The sequence below is a fragment of the Chrysochloris asiatica genome, unplaced genomic scaffold (assembly GCF_000296735.1).
Source record: "Chrysochloris asiatica unplaced genomic scaffold, ChrAsi1.0 scaffold00067, whole genome shotgun sequence".
Lineage (NCBI taxonomy): Eukaryota > Metazoa > Chordata > Mammalia > Afrosoricida > Chrysochloridae > Chrysochloris > Chrysochloris asiatica.
In genome coordinates this window covers 4,437,320-4,443,863 of record NW_006408585.1, presented here as the reverse complement: position 1 = coordinate 4,443,863, position 6,544 = coordinate 4,437,320, and the positions used below count along the sequence as shown (strand labels likewise).

General features: G+C 36.5%; 1 protein-coding gene and 1 pseudogene across 1 annotated transcript in view; one reads left to right on the top strand and one right to left on the bottom strand.

The window, feature by feature from the left end:
* SYT16 (synaptotagmin XVI) overlaps nucleotides 1-6,544 on the top strand; it is a 278,525-nt gene that overhangs the window by 262,773 nt on the left and 9,208 nt on the right. The window lies entirely within an intron of this gene.
* Nucleotides 3,494-4,718, bottom strand: LOC102813685 (annotated as a pseudogene).

The following is a 6,544-nucleotide window of genomic DNA, read 5'->3' as shown; positions in this document are numbered from 1 at the left end:
TCTTCCAATCAGTCGGCCAGATAGTTGTCTTCCAAATTTCTTGGCAGAGATGAATGAGTGCCTCCTGTGCCGCCTCACTTTCTTGAAAGATTTCAATATTTATTAATGAGTCTTCCTCCAATTCTGATGACATGTTCTTAATTCATATAATCCAGTTAATCAAATTATATGCTCAGCATACAGATAGAATAAATATGGTGAAAAGATACAACCCTGACACACATCTTTCCTGATTTTAATCTATTCATTGTCCTCTTGTGCAATTTGAACAACTGCCTCTTAGTATATGTATAAGTTCCTCATGAGCATACTTAAATGTTCTAGAATTTCCATTGTTTGCAGTGCCATTCATAGTTTATTATGATCCAGGCAGTTGGATGCCTTTACATAATCAATGAAGACAAGCAAACATCCTTCTGGTACTCTCTGCTTTTAGCCAACATCTGTCTGATGTCAGCACTGATATCCCTCATTCCATGTCCTCTTCTGAATCTGGTTTGAATTTCTGGCAGCTCCATGTGGATGTACTGCTGCAATCGTTTTTTAATTATCTTCATTGAAATTTTACTTGTATGTGATACTAATGATATTGCTTGATGATGTCTACATTTCACTGGATCACTTTTCTTTGGAATGGACACAAACATGGACCTCTTCCAATCAGTTGGCCAGGTAGCTTCCCAATTTCTTGGCATGGACAAGTAAGTGCCTACGGTGCTGCAGCAGTTTGATGAAACCTTTCAATTTGTATCCCATCAATTTTTGGTGCCTGTTTTTTTGCCAATGCCTTCAGTGCAGATTAGATTTCTTCCTTAAATACCATCGGTTTTTGGTCATGTGGTACCTCTTGAAACAGATGAACATCAGCCAATTCTTTTTGGTATAGTGACTCTACGTATTCCTTCCATCTTCTTTTGATGCAGACTGCATTATTCAATATTCTGTTCATTGTTGTTAGGTACCATTGAGTTAGCTCCAAATTATATAGCAACCTAGGCACAACAGAACAAACACTGCCCAGTCCTGTGCCAACATCACAATCGTTGCTACACTTGAGCCCATTGCTGCTGCCATTGTGCCAATCCGTCTTGTTGGGAGTCTTCCTTTTATTTTTGTTGACCCTTATTTTAGCAATCTGTCCGATGTATGAGAGATGAAGTCTGGCTATCCAACCTTCCAAGGAGCATTCTAGCTGTACTTCTTCCAACACAATTTTGTTTGTTCTTATCGTAGTCCATTATAATATTCTCCTCCAACACCATAACCCAAATGCATCAAAATTCTTCTGTGACCTTTGTTCATTGTCCAACTTGTCTATGCACATGAGGTTATTGAAAATACTATGACTTAGGTTAGGTGCACTTTAGTCCTCAAACTGACATATTTGCACTTGAATACTTTAAAGAAGTCTTGTGCAATACGTCTAATGCAATACTTCTAATTTCTTGACTGTTGCTTCCATGAATGTTGATGGTTGATCCAAGCAAAATGAAATCTTTGACAACTTTAATGTTTTTTCCATTTATATGGATGTTATTTATTTGTCAGTGGTGAGACTTTTTGTTTTCTTGACATTGAGGTACAAACCATACTGAAGAAGTCATTGATCTGCATCAGTAAGTACCTAAAGTCCTCTTCACTTTCACCAAGCAAGGTTTATCATTTGCATATTTCAGGCTGTTAACAAATCGTCCTCAAATCCTGAAGCCACATTCTTATTCATAAAATCCAGCTTCTTGAATTATTTGTTCAGCATACAGATTGAAAAAGTATGGTGAAATAATACAACCCTGGCACACCTGTTTCCTAATTTTAAACCATTCAGTGTTCCCTTGTTCTGTTTGAGCAACTGCCTCTTGTCTATATACAGGTTCCTCATGAGCACAAAGTGTTTTAGAATACTCATTCTCCATAATGTTGTCCATAGCTTGTAATAATCCACACGATCCAAAGCCTTTGTGTAATCAATAAAGCATAGATAAACATCTTTCTGGTATTCTCTGCTTTCGGCCAAGTTCTGTGTGACATAGGCAATGATATACCTCATTTCACATCCTCTTCTGAATCTGAACAGAACCTCTGGCAGCTCCCAATCAATATACGGCTACTGCAGTTTTTGAATTACGTTTAGCAAAATTTTACTTGCATGCGATATTAATGGTACTGCCTGATGATTTCTACATTCCATTGGGTCTCCATGTCTTTGGAAAAGGCACAAATATGGATCCCTTCCAATTGACTGTCTTCCAAATTTCTTGGCATAGATGAGTGAGTGCCTCCAGTGTCACATCAGTTTGTGGTAATATTTCAATTTATATTCCATTAATTCCAAGAGACTTGTCTTTGCCAATGCCTTTAGTGCACCTTGGACTTCTTCCTTCAGTATTATTGGTTCTTGTTCATATGCTACCTCTTGAGATGACTGAACATCAACCATTTCTTTTTGGTGCAGTGACTCTGTTCTTTCTGTCTTCTTTTGATGCTTTCTGGATTGTTCAATCTTTTGCCCATAGAACCCTTCAATATTTAAAGTTGAGGCTTGAATTTTTTTCTTCAGTTTAGGTAATGCTGAGCATAATCTTCCCTTTTGGTTTTATAACTCCATATCTTTTTACAATTCATTTTTAAAATTGTCTTTGTCTTCTCAAGCTATCCTTTGAACATTTCTGTTCAGCTTTAAAAAATTTTTACCTCCTCATTTCTTCCCTTTGTTTTAGCATCTCTATGCTGGTGAGCAAGTTTCAGAATCTCTTCTGACATCCATTTTGGTGTTTTTCTTCTTTCTTTTTTTCTTAATAACCATTTTCTTTCTTGATGTATGATGTTTTTTATTATGTCATACCACAACACATCTGGTCTTCAGACAGTGTCTGTTGCATCAAATCTGTTCTTGGGATGATCTCCGAATACAGGTGGGTTTTGATCAAGATCCTATTTTATGTCTGTGGATTCATTTTAATTTTCTTCAGCTTCAGCCTGAACTTGCATATGATCAATTGATAGTCTCTTCCACAGTCTTCCCCTGGCCTTTTTTTGATGAATGACTTTTCCAGGGTCTTTCCACAGATATGGTCAATTTGATTTCTGTGTATTCCCTCTGATAAGGTCCATGTGTATAGTTGTCTTTTATTTTTTATTTTTATTTTTATTTTTTATGGTTTAAGATAACAAATTCTTTAATGCTTTAGGCACAAAAACAAAAAGTTGGGGGGGAACTACTTGCTTTTTTATATAGCATATATTTTTATTAAAGTTTATACTAATATATTCTCATATTAAAAACGTAATTTCGTGGAAGAATCTTCCTTTTGAATCATCTGATAGCAGTTACACATTTAAAAACATTTAATAACAAAAAAGACAAAACAACAAAAGTCTTTTCTTTTTTACAGGTGGACATTGAAGTGGACCTAATTCGATTTTCTTTTTCAAAATCCAGAGAGAAAGTAGATTCAAACCTAAATAAAATGAATTCTAAAATGTTTATACTAAACTACTGGTCTCCTGTACCATTTTCTGTTTTCTGTTGTTTTGATGCAAGCTCTTCTCTCTCTGGCTCTTCTCTTGCTTTTTTCACTGGTCCAGCTGCCCCATTTTTATCACATTCATCATCACTATCAAATTTAGTTTTCTTTCCCTGAAACGGTATTTTTCCTTTAGCAGACCCAGCCTGGGCAACTTTATTTCCCTTTCCTTTTCCTTTAAATTTGCGACCTTTTGACTTCCATTTGTTTAGAGATTCTTGTTGATCTTCCACAATTTTTTTTCAATGCTGCTTTTTCTGCCTCTCCTTCTAGTACTTCCCAGGTCACTTCTTTGTTCTTTAATTGTAGGTTACCGTCACTTGCATCCTTGGCTTTATCCAATACTTCTTTAGCTTTTTCTTTAAACAGAATTACTCCCTCTTTTGCTCCTCTGACAAAGTCTATCTATCCACTTGATTTCCCCATGATTTGAAAATAGGATGTGCAAATCTTCTCTACACGTCTGATGATCTAAATCACCCCAAAATTTCAGTAAGCAGCCCATCTTTTCTTCTAGAGATTTCATTTCAGCATCTTCTCTGCTAGCTTCTGTTTTTCTTCTTGTTCTTGTTTAGCTCATAATTTAGCTTTCACTTTATTTTGCTTTCTTTCTTCATTCTTTTTTGCAAAGCAATCTTCTTTGGAAAGTATTAGCAGGTCTGTCTCTTTGTACTTCTGGCCAGTGGTCTCTACAAACTTCTTAGCAGATTCAATGTTTTCAAACACAACAAATATTGATCCCTTAAATGTTCTGTGCAATGTTCTTCTCATCTGAATATTTAGTACTTGACCTTCATCTTCTAACCATTCTTTTATGTCATCAAGGGTTGCATCAGTTGGAAAGCCTTTAATATAAACAGTTCTGTTTTTCACATCATTTTTATACTCATCAGTCACTTCAGGGAGGGGTTTGCTTGGAGATCTTCTGATTTTAGTTTTATCATCACTTATTTCCATGAGTTCTACCTTTGATTTACTCAATGCTTCTATTATTATATTAAAGTCTGTTGTTAGACGGTTTAACCTGTTGAATTTTATCATTGTCTCGAAAGGTACTCAGCCTTCATCAAGTCTGATCTATTCCTTTAAAAATTTGTCCTGTGGCAAATTAAAGTCACCAAAATAATACTCAATTTGATGACAGATTTTGGCCTCCAGTTCAGCCATCTTTTCACGATCACCATTTTCAGCCATCGTGGTGATCTGAAAATTGTCTTTTATGGTTTTGGTCCTGCAGAAATGCTCCACAGGAACCGAAGCCGCAACAGCAATGTCCAGACTTATAAGTGCCGCCGGCAGCCTAACGCTTGTATGGAAGATGGGGGCTCTTTTATGTTGTTTTTAAAAGGTGTCTGCAATTAACAAGTCATTGGTCTTGCAATATTTTACCTTGTGATCTCCAACATCATTTATTTATATCACCAAGGCCATATTTTCCAATGACAGATCCTTTCTCTCTGTTTCCAACCTTTGCATTCCAATCACCAGTAATTATCAATGCATTTTGACAACATGTTTAAGCAATTTTAGATGGAAGAAATTGGCAGAATTCTTTAATTTCATTTTGACTGGCTTTAGTGGTTCTTGTGTAAATTTGAATACTAGTTGTATTAATTAGTCTTTCTTCTAGTCGTATGGATTTTATCCTATCACAGACAGCATTGTACTTAAAGATGGATCTTTAGGTGTTCATTTTGATGAATAATGTAAATGTCATTCCTCTTCAGTTTGCCATTTCTGACATAGTAAATTATTGTACTCTCAGATTCAAAAGGACCAATACCAGTCCATTCAGCTTACTAATGCCTAGCTGACTAATCCATCGTTATTGAAGGATTCTCTGGGTAAATTATTGAATGATGCAGAAAGCATCAAATGAAGGTAGAAGGAACACACTCTACCAAAAGGCAATGGTTGATGTTCAACCATTTCAAGAGGTAGCATATGATGAAAAGCCAGTGATACTGAAGGAAGAAATCCAAGGTGCACTGAAGGAATTGGCAGAGAACAAGGCACCAGGAATTGATGGAATACAATTTGAAATCTTTCAAGAAAGTGAGGCAGCACAGGAGGCACTCACTCATCCATGCCAAGAAATTTGGAAGAAAACTATCTGGCCAACTGATTGTTAGAGATCTGTATTTGTGCACATTTCAAAGAGAGGTGACCCAATGGAATGCAGAAATCATCGGACAATCTCTTTGATATCTCATGCCAGTAAAGTTTTACTAAAATTAATACAGAAATGACTGTAAGCATACATTGGCAGAGAACTTCCAGAGGTTCAAGCTACATTCAGAAGAGGCCACGGAGTGAGGGATATCATTGCTGATGTCCAACAGATCTTGGCTGAAAGCAGAGACTATCAGAAAGGTGTTTTCCTATGCTTTATTGACTACACAAAGGCTTTCGATTGTGTGGATCATGACAAGCTATGGACGACATTGTGAAGTATGAGTATTTCGGAGCACTTAATTATGCTCATGAGGAATCTGTACCTGGACCAAGAGGCAGTTGTTCAAACAGAACATGGGCACACTGAATGGTTTAAAATTAAGAAAGGTGTGCGACAGGGTTGTATTCTTTCACCATACTTATTCAGCCTGTATACTGAGCAAATAATCCAAGAAGCTGGGTTCTATGAAGAAAAACATGGCATTAGGATTGGAGGAAGACTCATTAACAACCTGTGATATGCAGATGATACAACCTTGCTTACTGAAAGTGAAGAGGACTTAAAATACTATTGAAGATCAAAGAGCACAGCCTTTGGTGTGAATTGTATCTCAGTGTAAAGAAAACAAAAATCTTCACCACCAGACCAATAAGCAACATTCTTATCAATGGAGAAAATATTGAAGTTGTCAAGGACTTCATTCTTCTTGGATCAACCATCACCACTCATGGAATCAGCAGTCAAGAAATCACCAAATCTGCTATGCACAAGACCTTTTTAAAGTGTTGAAGAGCAAAGATGTCAGCTTGAGAACTAAGGTGTGCCTGACCCAAGCCATGGTATT